The sequence below is a fragment of the Sinocyclocheilus grahami genome, unplaced genomic scaffold (assembly GCF_001515645.1).
Source record: "Sinocyclocheilus grahami isolate Dianchi unplaced genomic scaffold, SAMN03320097.WGS_v1.1 scaffold709.1, whole genome shotgun sequence".
NCBI lineage: Eukaryota > Metazoa > Chordata > Actinopteri > Cypriniformes > Cyprinidae > Sinocyclocheilus > Sinocyclocheilus grahami.
Window position 1 is genome coordinate 337,151 of NW_015505888.1, and position 21,529 is coordinate 358,679.

At 37.0% G+C, this 21,529-nt stretch overlaps 1 pseudogene; it reads left to right on the forward strand.

Moving 5' to 3' along the window:
* The first annotated feature begins 1,858 nt into the window (after positions 1 to 1,858).
* Positions 1,859 to 20,484, forward strand: LOC107560073 (protein spire homolog 2-like; annotated as a pseudogene).
* Positions 20,485 to 21,529: the final 1,045 nt, after the last annotated feature.

The window sequence follows — 21,529 nt, forward strand, 5'->3', positions numbered from 1 at the left end:
TAGGGCTGTCGAAATGAACCTAGGTGAGTGATTTGGGACGCCCTTTGAACCAACTCAAGCAAGTATAATGGCGTAAGCCATAAAAGCCAAATGAGAACATGTTCCTGAATCAACATCCTTGATCCTGGAATGACATTTCAATCAGTCAGCTTTGATGAATAAGTGTCAAGTTCAGGCTTACAATGGGTTAGAGGCTTCTACACCATTCTTATTCATCTATCATTTCCCTTTGATTAATTGATGGATAGGGTTAGGGTTAGGACTATGTTTTAGAATCAACAAAATACGTTTCTCATGTCTTAAAGGCTATGTGAATATTAGGTGAAGTCATATATCTACAATGAACTGGACCTATAGACTTCTTTTTAGTATTTTGTTTGCTCAAATATGACTCGCTCTTATAAATTGAGGTTCTTTATTGGTGTCTGTGGTTCCATGAAGAACCTTTAACATCCATGGAACCTTTTCCAAAAAAGGTTATTTACAGTATGGTGGAAAAATTCTTCAAATGTTCTTATTCTTCACTAAGAAAAGCTTTCTTCCATAAGAACGGTTCACTGAAAGCTTCTTTTTGGAACCTAGAAAAGTTATTTTTTGGCGTCACCTTTTGGAATCTTTATTTTTAAGAGTGCATAAGAGACTAAATATGTATTTAGTCATAAAAGTGCTCTGTACCACCACCAGTTTACTTTCAATACCAGATTTAAAGTTCCATCATTATCATACATGACCCAACACCACCCTCCTGAGGTGACGGCTGAAGGTTGAACGTTTGTTCAAGTTCAAGTTCAAGTTCAAGTCTGCTTTATTGTCAATTCTTCCACATGTACAGGACATACACACAGAGAATTGAAATTGCGTTACTCTCAGACCCTTGGGTGCATACAGATAACATAAATACAGATTAAATACAAAATACAACTATACAAATATACAAATAAGGTCAAATGTAAAAAATATATATAAAGCACAAGGCATATGGCAGATAGAGTGCAAACCAGTAAAGTAAACAACAGTGCAGAAATAGTGATTGTAGTGCAATTTGAGATTTGTAGTGTAAAAGAGCTTATTCAGACTGATTAAAGTGATAGTGTGTGTGTGAGTATTTGGGAGGGGGGAGTGGGAGAGTCCGTTAGAGGGTCAGAGTTCACAGTGGTGCTGTTTTGGTGCTGTTTGGTTTAAGTTATTGCTATTCTGTGATTACAAATTTGTTTCTACTAACAATAGTTGTTTTCAAATAAAATGTTTCCCATATATTTGCCTTTAAGTATTATAATGAAGTGGGAGTGGGTTGGGTGTTGAAGGGGCATAACAGATGAGTTTAAATAACCACAATAAACACATGCACAAATTTTAATTCATCCATGATTTATATTAGTGTTACAAACCAACCTGACTGTATTTGCAATATCACACAATAAATCTTTTTAAGAAATGTATGTAATATATGTATACACAAACTTTTATTTAGGATGTGATTAATCGTGATTAATCGTTTTGACAGCACTAGTACATATGTGTGTGTGTGTATATAGCTCAGCTCATCTGTTTCATTGGTCCAGTATGTGGGAGGAGCTCGGAGAGCGCTTTGCAGAGGATACAGGATATATGACACCCATCCAGACATTATCGATGCGAAAGATTCATCATACAGCATACATGCACTAGGCAATATAATGGTCATGAAGTTTGTTTTTTCTCTATGTTGCGTTCTGTCTTCTGCTATAATATGCGCAGCCTCGGCTCCTCTGCCCCGCGCTGACTGACGTTACTGCAGACGCTTCGTTCCCGGAATGAACCGCAGAATCATCATTGCGTTCCCAGACACACTCCAGAGGGCCCCGAGGGCACTGTAGACATGGCCAGATCGGCGAGCAGAAGCGGCAAGGACGGAGACGCACAGGTCTCCTCTCCCGCGGAGAGAGCTGAGATCAGGGAGCTGTCTCTGGAGGAGGTGCTGGAGTCTTACGAGCAGCCCAGCAATGAGGAGCAGGCTTGGGCAGTGTGCTTCAGTGCTGCAGAGAGCTCCTGATCCGGCTCCGTCATCGATCATCCTGCACAGAGACGCATCTGGACAGCGGCACCTGACTTTCACGCAGAGAAACTTCTGCAACAGCCTCAAGTAGAAATTGAAGAGTTGAAGAGTTTCTTTCGTCCATGCACATTTCATTTGACATGCATTCCATTTGTATTCCATCAGTAATTCTATGATAGCTGCGTCCTCCATTGAGAGATATGACTAATAAAAATGCCGCATTTTAAAAATGAATAAAACAATAAAGTCACGCACTTAAATGCATCCGCGATGATGATCATATTTGTTTTAATCCCCTGCTAGTCCTGTGAGCAATGGGATTTTGCGAAATATGTGACCCTAGACCACAAAACCAGTCATAAGGGTCAATTTTTGGAAATTGAGATTCATACATCGTCTGAATAAATAAGCTTTCCATTGTATGATTTGTTAGGATAGGACAATATTTAGCAGGAATCTGAGGGTGCAAAAAAAATAAAAATAAAATAATAATGAGAAAATTGCCTTTAAAGTGAATGAAGTTCTTAGCAATGAATCAAAAATTAAGTTTTGATATATTTACTGTAGGAAATTTACTAAATATCTTCATGGAAAATGATCTTTACTTAATATCCTAATGATTTTTGGCATAAAAGAAAAATCTATAATTTTGACCCATACAATGTATTTTTGGATATTTATGAATGCTTGGAATTTTTGGATATTTGGATATTGGATTATGACTTGCTCAGTGTTTATTGATTACAATGGTGTCTAGTGTTGTTTTGCTGAAGCTTTTGTCTTCTAAACACTGCTTTTGAACGCAACGTAATGCATTACTTTCCATAAAAAGTAATTAAGTAAAGCAATTAGTTACTTTTTTAGAGAGTAACACAATATTGTAATGCATTTCTTTTAAAAGTAACTTTCCCCAACACTGATCCCAAATGTATGATCTTCTTTCTTTAGATGAACACAGATATATATATAAAAAAATCTGTCTCTGTGAGTCCAAAAGATGAGATAATTTTCCTTTTGAGGTGGACTGTCTCTAAACAGCCATGTTTTTTGCCTATACTCTACAACACTCGGGCAATAAAATGATTTACCACAGCCACAGAGTATGTGGTGATCTGCTAGTTTTTCTTGTGGTTTAGTTTCTTCACAGCGACATTTTACAGTGCTCGAGGCAGTTTTGAATATATTTAGTCAGGTGTTTCACGTTTGTGTTTTTTCAAAGGCATTATATCAAATAGTCTTGCGCAAAGCCCTATTTGGAGTTGCCAGTGAAGTTAAAGCCACTTCTTCATTGTTTTGTGCATAATATACGTTGGACGGTCAGTTCACTTCATGGCTATCTGGAGCTTTCTGCCAGTTACTGAATATGGCAATTAGTCTCACATCTGTGTATCACCTTTAGTTGAATGGTCAAGTGGAAAGATTCATCTAGGAGACTTGGAATAATGACTTTTACTGAGTCTGTTCCACCCACTTAACCTCTAGACCTGAGGAAAACCTTGGATGGGCTTGTGCGTCTGCTATACCATTACTAAACTGCAGAGAGCACTATCATCTAGTCTTCTTGGCATCTTTTTCATAATGGAAATCATGATGCTTTTGCATGTATTGTTTTATGTTGAAATATAGAAAAATGTCACCTTTTTTTATACTCAAGTACTTTGCTTTGATATTCTCGAGTAGCCTTCCTAGTCAGAACCTCAGCGTTTTCTCTGCTATTCTTTACATTTTCATGATCTTGACATATTTCTACAGCTCACTGACCCCCTGAAAGTATAATGGCATTGCTTACTGAGAGTTACGCTAACTGTAAATGCCTTCCCAAATAATAATAAGCCTAAATATTCAGTATATTCAACTCATCTCAGTTTATCTACATTTTCTGCAAAAAAATTAACTGTAATTTACTAAACGTGATTCATACAAAAATTACATTTTTGGTTCAGTTTGCTAAGAGAGAATCAAGTTAATATGCACAACTTGCACAAGTTTTAGCTTACATTGTTCAGTGAAAGCAATTTGATCTGTAAGTAAAATGTGGCAAAGTAAGCAAAAACCTTTGACATCTTTAACATTTCTTGTATTTTCATTCACCTGGATGGTTCCAACACTAGTACAGTGTCTGTTGGGTTAGAAGGAAAAGTAAAGAAAGAAAAGGATAGAAATTCAAGTGTCACTTTCCTGCTGCTTATTTTTTATTTTTTCCCTAGATGACTGTAATGCAAATCATGTTTCTGCTGCTGACGGAAAGGTGAGACTGTAATGAGACTATTGTGGTGTTATGGTACATTTTGGCACTCTCCATCCCCCTCCACTCAACACGCCCCGTTTCTTCATCACACGTGTGCGCAGCTGGTTCAGTCCATGGGTGCGGTGATCTACCGTGCTCTGGACTGGGGCCTGGATGACAGTGAGGAGCGAGAACTGAGCCCTCAGCTTGAGCAGCTCATTGAGTTTATGGTCGGAAGCAGCGAAAGCAAACACTGCGGCAGTAATGCAGCTAAAGACGAGGGCTACAGCGGCCAAGATGAGGATGAAGAAGAGGAGGAAGAAGGCGCAGTGCATGGCTTTCATACTGTTCATCAGGTGATGGCGCTTTGTGCCCGCAGACTGGCAAATCCAGCGCTGGCTCCCGAGCACTACTAGTTAGTGTGTCGAGCGCTTTTTCTGGAGACCCTTGAGCTGCAGACCTTCCTCAGCAGGATAAGAGATGCCAAAGAGGTGAGGGAAACGAAAACTAGGGGGAAAACACTCAAAATTACATATAAATAACATACGTGAAGACAGCATAGGTTTAAACCAGGTCATTTATGCTGATCTCGGACAGCAGAGAAATGCTAAATGCAATGAATAAAATGCAACTAAGCATATGATAATGCATAGTAAGAATAACAAAACACACAGACTTATCTTATCCTCCCGAGACCCAGCTATGGAGTGGACATTATATTTTAGTGAATTACATAAAAAAGAATACTCAAGTAAAGTACAGATACTCAAAAAGTCTACTTAAGTAAATGTACTTCGTTACTGTCCACCTCTGGAAACCTTGAAATCCTAGAACCAATGAAAGCTTTAGAATCGACTGCAGGGTGGGATTCGCTCTTCACCGGTTGGCAGTTTTGGGGGAAAAAAGCCACACTTTTATGTCATGTGAACCACCACATCACATAGCTTGTGTGATGTCTGATATTTTCCTGCAGATGCTGAAGAAGATCCGGACGGAGGAGCCTTAGGAGGACAGTTCCACCGCTGAGCTCGACTCTCTTCAGCACGCTGACTGGGTAAAAGCTGATCTTCTTCAGCTTAACAGAGCTGAGGCTAAAAGAGTTTACTCATATGTGTGACCCTGGACCACAAAAGGGTCAGTTTTTGGAAATTGAGATTTATATATAATCTGAAAGCTGAATAAACAAATAAGCCTTCCATTGATGTATGGCTTGTTAGGATTGAACTATTTGAAAATCTGGAATCTGAGGGTGCAAAAAAATCTAAATATTGAGAAAATCATCTTTAAAGTTGTCCAAATGAAGTTCTTAGCAATGCATATTACTAATCAAAAATTACATTTGGATATATTTACTGTAGGAAATTTACAAAATATCTTCATGGAACATGATCTCTACTTAATATCCTAATGATTTTTGGCATAAAAGAAAATGGATCATTTTGACCCATACAATGTATTGTTGGCTATTGCTACACATATGCCTGTGCTACTTATACTGCTTTAGTGCTCCAGGGACAGATATGTCTTTGTGATGTCCAGCTGTATAAGCGGGTGTAATGATGGAGATGTGTGTTTGGTGCCTCAGGCTCGTCTGTGGGTGCAGCTGATGAAGGAGTTGAGGCAGGGAGTGAAGCTCAAGAAGGTGGAGGAGCAGCCCTTTAACCCTCTGCCCACAGAGTTCAGCCTCACGCCCTTTGAGATGCTCATGCAAGACATCCGCTCGCACAAATATAAACTGCGCAAAGTTGTGGTGAATGCATTCTGACTACACTCACTCGTGCTGAAGGCACTGAGGTTGCTGTAGTAAGCACATGTTGAGTGGTTTATCCCCCACTTAATCTCGTCCTAACCCGCTAAATCGACTATATGTCTGAGATTATGGCTTTGGAAAGACTTTTCAGCTGATGCAGCATGACAGTGTTCAGCCATTGTCTTTATATTTGATAATAACTATAATATCATGACTCTTTGTCTCTTTGTCTTCTGCAGGTAGACGGAAATATTCCCACGTGTGTGAAACGAAACGCTCATGAGCTGATCTTGGATTTTATGAGATCAAGACCCCCTCTTAAACCAGTTAGTGCCTCACAATATCTTATAACTACTGTGCAGTAACACCAGACAAAGTACTATACATAATATGAATATAATCACTGCAATGCAACCATGTAAATTTACCATTTGCAGCCACGACAGGCAGCAGATAGTTTGTGTGTCGCTTCGTTTCTGTTTTTTAAGTTGGCTTGAGAAACCAACTTACTGATCTACTGTTTAATCTTATTATTTTTCTTCTTCTTCTGATCCAAAATTTAAACACGATCCGGCTTACGGTTTTCTTAAACCAGACTATCAAAACCACCTAAAATCCAATAAGACTTATGGTGTATATAAGCTGTCTAATGCTATAGCAAAGCTCAACAACTCCCTACTGAAAAAAACAGCTAAAACCAGCCTAAGCTGATTGACTGCTTTGGCTGTCTCCCAAGCTGGTTTTAAAGTGGTTTTGGCCACTTTTTTAGCAGGTTAGGCTGGTCTTAGCTGTTTTTTTACCTGTTTTTTTACTGAATCAACTGGTTTTAGCTGGATTAGCATTGAAACATGTTAACAATGCTAGTAACTTGCTAATCAGGCTAGAAACATGCTAGCGACATGCTAGTAACTGGCTAATCATGCTAGCAACATGCTAGTAACTTGCTAATCATGCTAGCAACATGTTAGAAACATGCTAACGACATGCTAGTCACTTGCTAGTCAAGCTAGCAACATGCTAGTCACTTTCTAATCATGCTAGCAACATGCTAGCCACTTGCTAATCATGCTAATAACATGATAACGACATGCTAGTCACTTGCTAATCAAGCTAGCAACATGCTAGTAACCTGTTAAGCATGCTAGCAACATGCTAAAAACATGCTAACGACATGCTAGTAACTTGTTAACCAATGCTAGTCACTTTCTAATCCTGTAGGAAATTTACAAAATATCTTCATGGAACATGATCTCTACTTAATATCCTAATGATTTTTGGCATAAAAGAAAATGGATCATTTTGACCCATACAATGTATTGTTGGCTATTGCTACACATATGCCTGTGCTACTTATACTGCTTTAGTGCTCCAGGGACAGATATGTCTTTGTGATGTCCAGCTGTATAAGCGGGTGTAATGATGGAGATGTGTGTTTGGTGCCTCAGGCTCGTCTGTGGGTGCAGCTGATGAAGGAGTTGAGGCAGGGAGTGAAGCTCAAGAAGGTGGAGGAGCAGCCCTTTAACCCTCTGCCCACAGAGTTCAGCCTCACGCCCTTTGAGATGCTCATGCAAGACATCCGCTCGCACAAATATAAACTGCGCAAAGTTGTGGTGAATGCATTCTGACTACACTCACTCGTGCTGAAGGCACTGAGGTTGCTGTAGTAAGCACATGTTGAGTGGTTTATCCCCCACTTAATCTCGTCCTAACCCGCTAAATCGACTATATGTCTGAGATTATGTCTTTGGAAAGACTTTTCAGCTGATGCAGCATGACAGTGTTCAGCCATTGTCTTTATATTTGATAATAACTATAATATCATGACTCTTTGTCTCTTTGTCTTCTGCAGGTAGACGGAAATATTCCCACGTGTGTGAAACGAAACGCTCATGAGCTGATCTTGGATTTTATGAGATCAAGACCCCCTCTTAAACCAGTTAGTGCCTCACAATATCTTATAACTACTGTGCAGTAACACCAGACAAAGTACTATACATAATATGAATATAATCACTGCAATGCAACCATGTAAATTTACCATTTGCAGCCACGACAGGCAGCAGATAGTTTGTGTGTCGCTTCGTTTCTGTTTTTTAAGTTGGCTTGAGAAACCAACTTACTGATCTACTGTTTAATCTTATTATTTTTCTTCTTCTTCTGATCCAAAATTTAAACACGATCCGGCTTACGGTTTTCTTAAACCAGACTATCAAAACCACCTAAAATCCAATAAGACTTATGGTGTATATAAGCTGTCTAATGCTATAGCAAAGCTCAACAACTCCCTACTGAAAAAAACAGCTAAAACCAGCCTAAGCTGATTGACTGCTTTGGCTGTCTCCCAAGCTGGTTTTAAAGTGGTTTTGGCCACTTTTTTAGCAGGTTAGGCTGGTCTTAGCTGTTTTTTTACCTGTTTTTTTACTGAATCAACTGGTTTTAGCTGGATTAGCATTGAAACATGTTAACAATGCTAGTAACTTGCTAATCAGGCTAGAAACATGCTAGCGACATGCTAGTAACTGGCTAATCATGCTAGCAACATGCTAGTAACTTGCTAATCATGCTAGCAACATGTTAGAAACATGCTAACGACATGCTAGTCACTTGCTAGTCAAGCTAGCAACATGCTAGTCACTTTCTAATCATGCTAGCAACATGCTAGCCACTTGCTAATCATGCTAATAACATGATAACGACATGCTAGTCACTTGCTAATCAAGCTAGCAACATGCTAGTAACCTGTTAATCATGCTAGCAACATGCTAAAAACATGCTAACGACATGCTAGTAACTTGTTAACCAATGCTAGTCACTTTCTAATCATGCTAGCAAAACATGCTAGTAACTTGCTAATCATGCTTGCAACATGCTTGCAACATGCTAATGACATGCTAGTAACTTGCTAATCGTGCTAGTCATTTGCTAATCATGCTAGCAAAATGCTAGTTACGTGCTAATAATATTAGTAACATGCTAACGACATGCTAATCATGCTGGAAACACGCTAGCGACATGCTAGTAACTTGCTAATCATGGTAGCAACATACTAGTCACTTGCTAATCATGCTAGCAACATGCTAGTTAACTATTTCTTATCTATCTATTTATCTATCTATTTTTCTGATAGATTGTATTGCCTTCAAAACTTTAAAACTACTTCAAATGAGTTAAAACGGAAAACACTCAAACTTTAAGCTTTTAAAACTACTTCAAACTTTCTGGCTAGGCTTTTTCAAGCCAACTCAAAGTTTGTCTATAAACTTTACTATCTAGTTTAAAAATAAGTATGTAATTACAGATTTGATTCAGTGCATGTACTTTAAATGTAAGTACAATGTAAAACAAGTAAGTACAAGTACACTGCATCAAATGCTGCCATGTAAGTACATAGTAGGTAAAGACACATTGAAAGCGTTTTTGCTTTCAGTTCTGACAGACAAACTATGTATCATGTCATACCGGGTTTGATCACAGTGTAAAATTTAGCATAAGTATTTTAAAAGTGCCTAGGTTTTTTCTTCTGCGATTGATTGTGTTCAAGATCTGTTTGTGTTTGAAGGAAACTTTCCTTTAGTGCAATAACTAACTGTAACACTGTAGCTTCTGCATGGCTTTAGTAAAATGATCCTAGATTCTCTGAAGAAGAGAAAGAAAGCGCGGTAAACCATAAGTGAATACAGTGTCTCCCAAAATGCATGCTGTGTTGGTTTCAGTGTTGCCAACTAATTTTCAGAGGAAGTTGTTAAAGGAAGGTCAATTTGTTGCTAAAAGTTGCTAAATGATGTTATGTCGTCATTGCGTAAACACGACGTGCCACAACATCAAATCTCAGCAAAAAAATAGATTTTATATATGTTAATTTAGATTTGTGTGTAAAATAATATGCATAATATAATTTTGAAATATAAATAACTGTATTTTTAAATACATTGAATTGCATGCTAGCAACATGCTAAAAACATGCTAACGACATGCTAGTAACTTGTTAACCAATGCTAGTCACTTTCTAATCATGCTAGCAAAACATGCTAGTAACTTGCTAATCATGCTTGCAACATGCTTGCAACATGCTAATGACATGCTAGTAACTTGCTAATCATGCTAGTCATTTGCTAATCATGCTAGCAAAATGCTAGTTACGTGCTAATGATATTAGTAACATGCTAACGACATGCTAATCATGCTGGAAACACGCTAGCGACATGCTAGTAACTTGCTAATCATGGTAGCAACATACTAGTCACTTGCTAATCATGCTAGCAACATGCTAGTTAACTATTTCTTATCTATCTATTTATCTATCTATTTTTCTGATAGATTGTATTGCCTTCAAAACTTTAAAACTACTTCAAATGAGTTAAAACGGAAAACACTCAAACTTTAAGCTTTTAAAACTACTTCAAACTTTCTGGCTAGGCTTTTTCAAGCCAACTCAAAGTTTGTCTATAAACTTTACTATCTAGTTTAAAAATAAGTATGTAATTACAGATTTGATTCAGTGCATGTACTTTAAATGTAAGTACAATGTAAAACAAGTAAGTACAAGTACACTGCATCAAATGCTGCCATGTAAGTACATAGTAGGTAAAGACACATTGAAAGCGTTTTTGCTTTCAGTTCTGACAGACAAACTATGTATCATGTCATACCGGGTTTGATCACAGTGTAAAATTTAGCATAAGTATTTTAAAAGTGCCTAGGTTTTTTCTTCTGCGATTGATTGTGTTCAAGATCTGTTTGTGTTTGAAGGAAACTTTCCTTTAGTGCAATAACTAACTGTAACACTGTAGCTTCTGCATGGCTTTAGTAAAATGATCCTAGATTCTCTGAAGAAGAGAAAGAAAGCACGGTAAACCATAAGTGAATACAGTGTCTCCCAAAATGCATGCTGTGTTGGTTTCAGTGTTGCCAACTAATTTTCAGAGGAAGTTGTTAAAGGAAGGTCAATTTGTTGCTAAAAGTTGCTAAATGATGTTATGTCGTCATTGCGTAAACACGACGTGCCACAACATCAAATCTCAGCAAAAAAATAGATTTTATATATGTTAATTTAGATTTGTGTGTAAAATAATATGCATAATATAATTTTGAAATATAAATAACTGTATTTTTAAATACATTGAATTACTGAACACACACATTTTTGAAAGATTTTTGAAGGTTTTTTAATAGCTATTATAAAACAGAGAGTTCCGGTCCTTGATTCTGATTGGTTGAGAACACACACATTCAAAGCTGTTGTAAATGACTCTACAAAGTAACACACACCTTTGTTTACGTCTGTGTGTTGCTCGGCAAGCACTTTGTTGCAACCACAACTGATTCTGAGGAGCTACATTGTTTGGTGGAAGAATACTGTTTTTATTAATATCATTACACTTTATTTGCTCTGTTTTATTTTGTGAAACCTTACTACGTATATGGAATAACCGTTTTATAAAAGCAATAAGCATTTTATAAAAGCTTCGCGTCGTACCTAACAACGGCCCTTAGCTGTTACAAATAAACCACGGCTTCTTGGGGCTTATTGCTTTAGTAAACTAGTAATACTACACATTCTCAACAGTTATGCTTTAAGCAGTGTATTAGTAGTTAGTTAGTATGCTACACTCCAAGAAAAGTCTGTAAAAAATAGGGCACAATCTACTATGTTAATATGAAAGAATTTTCCATATTGGTTTAAAATTACGCATTGTGTTTTCGGGTTACAGGGTTACAATGGATAATATCCTGGAAAATTACTAGTATCTTTTCCATTTTTCTTACAGTACTAACTGATTAACAATCGCAGGTACAAGCTACTAACAAAGTGTATCATAAATGAACAATTATTAAATTATTATTATTATTAAATTGAACAATTGCAAATAGCAGCTAACTCAATTCACATCACGTGTGTACTGCTACACTCTTAAAAATAAAGGTGCTTCACGATGCCATAGAAGAACCTTTTTGTCTAAATGGTTCCATCAAGAACCTTTAACATCTGAAGAACCTTTCTGTTTCACAAAAGGTTCTTTGTGGTGAAAGAAGGTTCTTCAGATTACAAAAAGGTAAGAAAGAGATGGTTCTTTAAAGAACCTTTGGCTGAATGGTTCTTTGCGGAACCAAAAATGGTTCTTCTATGGCATCGCTTGAAGAACCTTTTGAAGCACCTTTATTTTTAAGAGTGTAGGCATCTTTGGTTTTCTCTTTTTGTGTCATTTGGATGGAAAATGTGTGCCTTTTTATTGTCTGAGTCACTTATCAAAAGTGGCTAAAAGTAGCCAAATAAATGTTTTAAATTGCAATAAATTTAGCCACGTGCTTTTGGAAGAAAAGGTTGCTAGGGTGGTCTGACAAGTTGCTAAATTTAGCACCAAAATTGCTAGGTTGGCGACACTGGTTGGTTTTAAGACTGTGGTGACGTCTACAGGTGTCCAAGCCTGCCTCCTCATGATCGAGTCCTGGCCGAGGTCAGACAAGATCACAAACTCAGACCTGTGGAGCCGTCCAGTTCAGAGAGATGTACGTTACCCACAATGCCACAGTGTTAGAAACAGCAGCGCTCCTCCATTACTTCTGTAGCTCTCTTGTCGTGTGTTAGGCTGTTTACAGCACGGTTTTGTCACTCTTCAGCATTTGGCTCGTTTCCCTGTCTGGTGCACACCTGCCAATGTGACATCAAATCCACTTCCTGCATTAACCTGTCAATCACAGGAGCAGGGTCCCGCCCACTGTCTCGCACACGTGTTCTTCTGAAAGCTCCAACACTGGCAGAAATGGAGGAGATGAGTATGTTTGAGGTGAGAGATTTCAGTGCAGTCAGCATTACTTCTGTGATCTTGCTCTTGCAACAGCTTTGAAGAAGATTTCCCAAAATATATATATATATTTTTTTATTATAGTTTTTAACTAGTTGCTTATTAGCATGCCTAATAAGCAACTTAAATCTAGACTCAAAACTCATCTGTTTAGCTGTGCATTTACTGAATGAGCACTGTGCTACGTCCGAACTGATTGCACTCTATTTTATGTATGTAATCACTGTTTTAATTCATTTTAAATCAATTGTCAGATCATTTTAAACGTTTTTAAACTCCTTGTTTTTATTGTTGTGATTATAGTTTTTATGATTATTTTACGTAAAGCACTTTGAATTACCATTGTGTATGAAATGTGCTATATAAATAAACTTGCCTTGCCTATTATTAACATTTTGGCTGTTTATTAGTACTTAATAAAAAATATATCCCTAATCCTACCAATACCTATACTTAACAACTACCTTACTAACTATTAATAAGCAGCAATGGAAGAGTTTAGTGAGGCAAAAGTCGTAGTTAATGGTTTGTTAATAGCAAGAATTGGACCTTAAAATAAAGTGTGACCTTTTTTACTTGTTGAGTTGTACAAGCTGGTTTGGCAGATCTCCTTGACTTCATGTGTAAATTGTGTTTGTAATTGGAATGGTTGGCTCTGTATTGTTGGTGGAGGATGAGGACTCTCCAGACGGCATGGATATCAGGCGGGTGGAGAGCTCTCCTACACCTCTGAAGAGAGATCGCTCCTTCTTCGAACACCACCTGGATGAGCTCAGAGGGGAGGTGATGTCAGAATCATGGCCGCTCACAGGAGAGAGACCTCGATCACACATGCTGATGGGCGTCGGGCGTCTATCAAGGTCAAGGTCAGACCTGAGACCTAATGGACCTAAACAAAGTAAGATGTGCTTTAAGAAAAGTTAACTGTGCTTGGTAACACTTTATTTTAAGGTGTCCTTGTTGCACGTTACTATTAAAATAACTAAAAAAATTTATTAATTACATGCAAGTAACCCTAATCCTAAACTTAACCATATAGTAAGTACAAGTAGTTCATTAATTTTACTTAGTGCTTAAATGTACACTGTAATGAGGACACCTCAAAATTAGTGCTGTCAAACTATCAATCGCGATTAATCGCATCCAAAATAAAAGTTTTTGTTTACATAATATATGTGTATGTACTGTGTATATTTATTATGTATATATAAAGACACACATATACTTAAGAAAAAGATGTTGTTAAATATTAAATATATTTATATATAATATAAGAATATAAATATATAAATGTATATACAGTACATGTAAATATTTTCAATATATATACTGTATGTGTGTGTCTTTATATATACATAATAAATATACACAGTACACATGCATATAGTATGTAAACAAAAACGTTTATTTTGAATGCGATTAATCGCGATTAGCACTATTTAAAATAAAGCATAACCCTGTGGTTATATTACATTCAAGCTACTCTTTTGACTAATATAGTACTTCGCACACAACAAATTACTAGCAAAAATGGCTAAAAACATATATCAAATTGTATTTTTCTGGCAAAAAAACCTGAGTGTCAACATCAAGCTTGAACACATAAATGTACACTAAATGCAACTAATGACACTGAAAACACACTAATGAAACAAGCAGTATTTAACCAAATGTTTATTTCAAGTAAAGCTTTTGTGATGAAAGGAAGGCAGTTCTGTTTTTGAGCCAGTTAATTGAAATTAACTAACTGATTTGCTAGAATGAACTGGTAGCTGCAAAGCTTAAAGACATATTTACTGGTAGCTTAAAAGCATGTGAAGTATTGTCACAGGGAGGTAACGTTTAGCTAGTTACTCCTTAGACCTGCTTACACAGAGTATTACAAACTCCAATTATAAATGCAATACAAGTAGGTTTTGCATTTTCGGTGCTGATACAAGGGGTGAACCACTGACATTATCATCTTCTTTTCAGTTTTTGCTTTTAGGTCAACTCAGTTCGAATAGAAATATGACTTTTAAAGACATGTTTTATTTGTGTCTGTCCTTGCATGCCTGCATGAAGTGTTTTTTGCACTTAGCCTCAGCCTTATACCATGCACAGCTGACAGTCTGCTATTGACTCTCTGATGCACATTACACATAAAACTTGATCTAGCGAGCTCTATCAGTCCAGCTGGTGATACGGTGAGCACTTTTGAGGAAGAAATCATGACTGGATTTTCCAAAGTTCGCCAGGTTCGTTACAAGTTTTGTTTGAAACAAATTATCCAAAAGCCAAATTTTATATTCTGCTTTGTTGCCATTATCTCTGTGGAGTAATAATATTTACATATTATATGAGGAACAGATGTGAACAGATTCTGATCACAAAGTCTACATAGTCTACATTTATGTTCACAAAGACATGCCACACCATTATTTCCATTACTTTTTTTTTATTATCAATCATTTCAGATAATCCTAATCTGCCCCACATTCAGACATACCGCCTTTCTTTGAGTCCTTTGTTAGTGGAGTTATAGCAGATTGATGAACTTCACACTGTTGTCGATGTGAACTAAACCAACACGGACTCAACTGACTTGATCTAAATAATGACACTATTGCCTTTTAGAGCTGCTTTAAAGCAGAATCCGAACTTCATTGTGTAGTTTCCGTAATTGATTCTGCTGTTTTCCTGTTTATCTGTATCTGTACAGTTAAAAGTGCTATGGAAATAAAAGTGACTTAACTTAAGAAAGCCTTGCCAGAAAGTAGTTTTAAGGTTAATGGCCAGATTTACCAACAGCATGTATCTGCGCAAACTGTCTTTTGGCTTTAAAAATTACTGTCAGCATTTACCAAAGCCACATTGTAAAAAATTTGTGACGAAAAGATGTGGACACAGTCATTTTTGCGGCTGCCTTTTTTTGCATATGCATTTGTATTTAAATCAGTGGCTTCAAACTCAGTTCCTGGAGGGCCACCTCTCTGCAGAGTTTAAACTGTGCTGAGCTGTGGCCCTCCAGGAATTGAGTTTGAGACCAATGATTTAAATGAATCACGCAACACAATTTACTAAGGTTTGCGCTCGTCAATTTAGATTTCATTCAAAATATCAAAAACACATCTCAAAAGCAAGCATTTTCAAACACCTTTGCCATAATATTGATTCCTGATAGATTATCGTGTGTTACATAGAGAATTGTGTGTTGTGTTTCGCAAAATTTATGAAATTTTTGAAATTTATGAAAATTAAAACTGCAGTCAAATGCCGAGAATTAGGGCATGGTTTTGCAGATTTGGTGTGTGCTTCTGCTGTTTGAGTGTCAGCTTTCAGAAATTGTGTGACAAGTAAAACTTTTGTGTGTAAGCTGTTGAAAAAAACCCTGTAACTGGTATTCGTGCCTTAATTTAACACACAAAAAAACAAGTCTTAAAGCAGATGCTCATTTGCGCCGCTCTTGGTGGATTGCGCTGGTCATTATGTAAATGATCTGTGTTCTTTAATGTGCGTATTGTCAGTAGACTGGTGCTTTTAAGGGATTGCGCTCTCACACTAATTTGCACTGTTTAGTAAATCTGGCTCTATGCTGAAATAAAGAAAATTGAGTGTCAACACTAAATGGAACTCTTAAACTGGTCAAAGTAAATAAAATGGAGAGAGATCAACCCGGCCTTTCTGAATGATTAGACTGAGATGCCTGATGGTCTTTCTCTCTTTGTGTCCAGCCTCGTTCCCGGTGTTTGACAGGAGGCCCTCGTCCGCATGTCTCTCCCTGAGCTCCAGTGACAAACGCTGTGATGCTGCTGCATCTGACAGACTCTCCAGACATCAGTGGATGGTCAGTGTTGGGGGAAGTTACTTTTCAAAGTCATGCATTACAATATTGCATTACTCCCTAAAAAAGTAACTAATTACGTTACTTAGTTACTTTGTCTGGAAAGTAATGCGTTGCGTTACTTTTGAGTTGCTTTTAAAATCTGGGCAGGACTTGCTTGTTTGTTTTTAATGTAAAACGTTCTTCTTTTACAAATGTAAAAGCCCTTTTTCAACAAAGGACAACGAAATGAATCTGCCTCAGCCTGAAGGAAATGTAAATTCACGTCTGTACAGTAGAGAGCGCAGCACAAACAAATCTCGTGAAGAATATGACAGGAGATGACAGTTCAACACTATTCAGCAATAACAAAAATCAAACACAAATGCGTCAGTTTTGCTTGTTAGTACGGTTGAATTGGATCATCGAAGGTCAGTAGCAAAGACATTGGTTAATAAAATGGGATTAAATACATTTATTTAACATTTAATTATTGCAGGTTTGTATAATTTTCTGAGTTTGCATTGCACTGTTTTTATTGATTTTGAGGAACACTTAATGTGTTTGTGTGCAGTGAGATGAGTAAACACATGTTGATATTTAGTCTAGAACTACAGTAAGATCACATTCACACACAGCGCTCTGCACTTACTCCTGATTTATTTCACTATGGCAACACCAGAGCTGTCACTCAATACATGGAAACAAAGTAACTGCTGTTACTCATTTGAAAAAGTAACTCCGATATTTCCTTCTAAATTAAAAAGTAATGCGTTACTTTACTAGTTACTTAAAAAGTAATCTGATTACGTAATCTTGATTACATTACTTGTAATGCGTTACCCCCAACACTGGTCAGTGGTGTTGGTATTTTGCCTTGGTTACAAAGGCAATATAGTGGGCCGCATCTGTGACATGCTGTCAGTTACTATAGACAACGGTTTCCTTCATTTCTTAAAATGAGCATGAAGCGTTTGACAAACTTCCCCCATAGTGACCATAAGTGGCCTACATTATTGTGAACAAGGATCCGCGTCTTCTTCTTTGTCTTCCTCACTCACAGGAGGAGTTCAGTCATCCAGTGGACAGTTCTGGCCTTAACTGTGGATGAAGTCATTAATGCTCGGCGGATACTCATCAAGGCTGAGATGGAGAAATACATGCAGAACAAAGAGCTTTATAACAATCTGAAGAAAGGCAAGGTGTGAATATCTGTATGGATCACATGCCCAGTCCAACAAGCCAAAGAAAACAGTGCTCATTTATGTTTTGTTCATCTTTGTTTTGTAGATATGCTGCTGTTGTCAGGTGAAGTTTCCACTGTTTTCATGGCCGTCCACGTGCCTCCTGTGTAAACGGTCTCGGTTTCGTTTTCATTAATATTTCCTGCAGTGTGGAATATTAACATTGTTCGATTCGCTCTTCTGATCTCACAGTTAATGTGTTTTCTCTCTCTCTTTTAGGTCTGTCTGTAGCTCTTGTAGTGCAAAGGTACTACATGTTTATTTCATTTAAAGTCATGCATCACTTAGTAGCAGTCGCTAGTAATACGTTTTTCACACTATAGAACACTGACAATGTTCAATGTTTAGTTTCATAAAGATATTACTTTACAACCTCGGCCAGCCACATATTATGAGGTAGTTCTCGCTATAAATGAGTTTATGACTGCAAGTTGATAATTGGTTCTTGTTCTTAAAATCAACATTTACATTAGTTTATGGCCATGAACTACATAGGTTCAATAATATGCTAAATGAATAGCATGATATTGTCTTTTCTGGTGAACTACAGTGAGAAAGACACAAACTCCAGAAAGTGCATTTGTACTGTTGGTATGTTAAACTGGCACACTTAAAGTCTGCTAAATTGTTTTGTGCTTAATGCACTTTAATTGTGAGGAAGTAGTGCTTGAAATCCAACTAAAGATATACTGAAGTATATTAGATTGTGCTATTGCAAGTAAACTTTAGGTGCACTTACATTTCTTGCATTTAAACACCCATATTATTCAAAGATCACACAATCCTCATCAGTAGTGGCATTAAAACACATTTTAGGCTTAATATTAAGAAATGTGCATTGTGCACAAGTAGTACTCCAAACAAAGTTTAGTTATAATTTTTATATCAGTCTCAAGCGATATGTCAGTATATATTTTAATAGATTAGAACTATACTTAGTATGAAATAAATTTATTTTAAATATATTACTTTATAGGGTGTAAATCGCTGAACAGTGAAGATTAAGAGTTCAGATTATCTCCAAAACATTTAACAACTAATTAGCAATTAAACCCAGTTTCAATACAGCTGTAAAAACAGAACAAATACCATTCATATTGTCAGTGAGTAACTCATTCACATATCATGACTTGTCACACAACTTTTCCATGTTGGCATCTGCATTTTGCTACTAGCAAGTAACAGATGGATTTAATCTAAAGTAGAGTAGAGTTGGATTGGACTCACAGCCTCACAGACGTCAGTAACAAGTGATACGGGAAAACCTTTCTCCTCCAAAAGTTAATAAGCTTATTTATTTTGCTAACTATGCATTGATTATATGGTTGGCTGCATTCTTCTATTATTAGTTATTACCCATCTGCTCTCCTACCATTTGAGGACCAGTGCTTTAGGGCTTCTTTTTCTAAATTAAGTTTTATTACACACTGCCGTTTCAACAGTAGAAGCAATGTCACAAACTCCACAAGTGCTTTATTTTGTCCCTTTAACAGATGAAAATTCCATACAAAAAGATGGCACACATTCCCGTGCACACTGCGGTGCGAAAAGTCACAAGAGTGAAGTCTATAAGTGAGTAAATATATACAGCCACATTCCACACCGTCTGTGCTGGCCAGGAATTAGCTTTGAAATTACATTAGTAACAAAGTCACAGCTTTGAACTTACCAATAACATTTTTCCAACATCAACAAAAAACCAGAAGCTGCATCTGACATTATGCTTATTTACACAGACTGTTGCTCAAAGGTGACGTATGCATTGACAAGACAATTGCATAATGTACATTGTAGTCAAATTTACCTCGTTTCTTATTTTGATGAACTTTGCACTGTTATTAAACAGAACCGAATCTTTATAGAGATGCTTTGAGTTTGTTTCATAGCTGGTGAACTTTGTGACATTCACACAGTTAATGAACTAAATTAAATCAACACTGAACTAAATTGAGCTGAATAGAGCCACTGTTGTCTGTAGAGCTGCACAGCTGAAATGGAATTAATTTCATAGTTGAGGAATTTTTCAGCGCAGTTATTTTCCTGTTTAATAACGTTTGAAGCAATATGTATTGTATAAAGTGCATTATACTATGGTCTGTCTGAAAACTGGATTCTGATTGGCTGGCAGGTATGCATTAAAACTCTTTAATGCACAGGTAGTTCCAAGTCAGTTTAATCACCATTCTATATTAATGCGCTGCTTTAATTGATGCACACTAACCAACACACACACACACACACACACACACAGAATGTAAAATCGTTTAATGCACAGCTAGCCATGCATGCATTATCCCTTACAGTCAACTGGAGTGCTGGCATGATACAACAGTTAAACCGACATTAGAAAATGCTAAAGGTCTGTCTGTTTGTCTGCAGGTCTTTGTGCTCTCTCTCCAGACACTCTGTGGAGGAAGCGTTTCCCCACCTGTACGCCGCAGGCTGCAACCTGAGAGACATGTGCTCGGACTGCACAAAGTTTGTGGCCGATGTCATTTCCTCCAGTCGCAGGAGCTTGGACATCATCAACAACACACCCAAATGCAATTAAAGGACAACCTCGACACATCCACATCCCACATCACAACCACACGCTTTCTGTAGAGATGTGGATCACATGTGAATATCTCCCCTCCTGCACTATGTACATCTAACCACCACATGTATAGATCAAGGGACGCAATGCTTGAAGGCTAACGAAGAAAGACAATCCTTTTGCATCTTTTCTTTGATTTTAGCTTGAGTATAATGCTATATAACTGAGCCAGGACCGTCCATGCTTATACAGTACATCTGTAAATGCATATTTCTCATATCTAATAGCAAATGTATTTTTATGCTTTGGGATTTAGCTCTATTTAGGGTGATGTAATTACCTTGGGACTGAGTCAGGCTGGATTGTGAAAGTGAAGGTCAGAATGAAGCAGATAATATCTAATTCTGTGTAGACTAATGAAGTGGCCTTCTGATCCACACGTTTAACTCACTCTTATTTTGTAAGATCTGCAATAAAACCAATGCCACAAAACGACTGCTCTCTCCAGTATGTGATGTTTCCACACAAGGGCCACATGTGGGTGCCATACTCTTATTGTGTGATTATCATAATATATGTTATGTGTGTGTGTGTGTTTTAAAGACTATATGGATAAATATAATTATATTAAAACCTGCCAAGAACATCTTTGGGAAACCTTTTACACCAAAATTATAAGAAAAAACCCCACTTGTATTTAAAACATATATTTTGCATAAAGTAAATGAAATACTTTTATGATGAAGATGACTTGAGTTGTGTGCTAACCTGCACACATACACAAGTGATGAAAAGCTTTTGCAAATGGCAGCTGTAATGAGGTAAAAATCTATACATGGGCTTCATTTAAAAGCTGAGGTGACCCATTTAGAGTACGAGTAACACTTTAGAGCAGATGAGAAGAGTCAACATTGTTTACAGCTGACACATATGTGCTATATTGATTTACCAAACATTTGACTTCAATGCAGTAACGTTTAATTACAGATAAAATGGATAGTAATCATGATTGGTTTTTGCCTTTAGAATTATTTTAATTTTTTGCTAATTAAATATGTAATTAGATCTGTCTATCTATCTATCTATCTATCTATCTTAGTTTTATTGAACACTAGTATATGTTATCATTCAG